The sequence below is a fragment of the Ceratina calcarata genome, unplaced genomic scaffold (genome assembly GCF_001652005.2).
Source record: "Ceratina calcarata isolate Rehan_Ccalc_2016 unplaced genomic scaffold, ASM165200v1 scaffold291.2, whole genome shotgun sequence".
NCBI classification, from domain to species: domain Eukaryota; kingdom Metazoa; phylum Arthropoda; class Insecta; order Hymenoptera; family Apidae; genus Ceratina; species Ceratina calcarata.
This window is the reverse complement of record NW_017151492.1, coordinates 866,249-867,077: the sequence shown is the minus strand read 5'-3', so window position 1 is coordinate 867,077 and position 829 is coordinate 866,249.

The window sequence follows — 829 nt, the reverse complement described above, 5'->3', positions numbered from 1 at the left end:
TTATATATAGTATCTTTTAGTAGTATTGTATATATATTGTATGTATTTAGTATTGTATATAGATATTATAGTACCTTTCCTGTACATGTCATAAAAATCAACTCAGTATATAAAACTGATAAAACCAACAAGATATTCATTTGTACAAGATCGTTTGGACGAAGAAGCTTAAAGCAGAAACCAGTAATGAATGCGTGATTCTGATCAAGAGAAGGGGGAAAGAGAGAGGGGTATGTATGGCGACAGAGAGACCAAAAGTGGAAGAGAGGAAGGAGGGCGTTAAAGTCTGCGGGGTACTATAAAACAATTCCAAAGAAACTTCTCGAAGCGCTCCCAGCCGCCGATATTTATTTGCGCTCACCAAGAACGCATCTAACTTCTTCGAGGAGCAACGTATTAATGAGGTCACACTCCGGATACCATTTCGGCTTCGTTACTTTGCGCCACCAAAGGTAATTCGATTAACTGCTCCCGAAGCTATGAAGGATGGCGAACTTGGTAACATTACTCGATGTACACGGTGGCGTAATTATTACTGATCGAGTTTTCGCTGAGCGGAGCTCGCTAATAATTTCATGACCAACCTGGTGTACGCTCATAGCGGAAAGAAGAGAAAAGGCAAGTTCAAACCTCTTTAAAATAGCACGGCCATTAAATGGTAATTAGTTCACGTGGCTGAGTTTGCTTTATTTGCTGGATTTCAAATTAGGAAGATCACTGCGTATTATACGATAATGAATTCGCTGATCTACAAATTTTTTCTAACAATTCCCGTAAGAACTTGGTAAATAAGAATATAAAGTGAAACGTCAAAACGCTATATACGTAT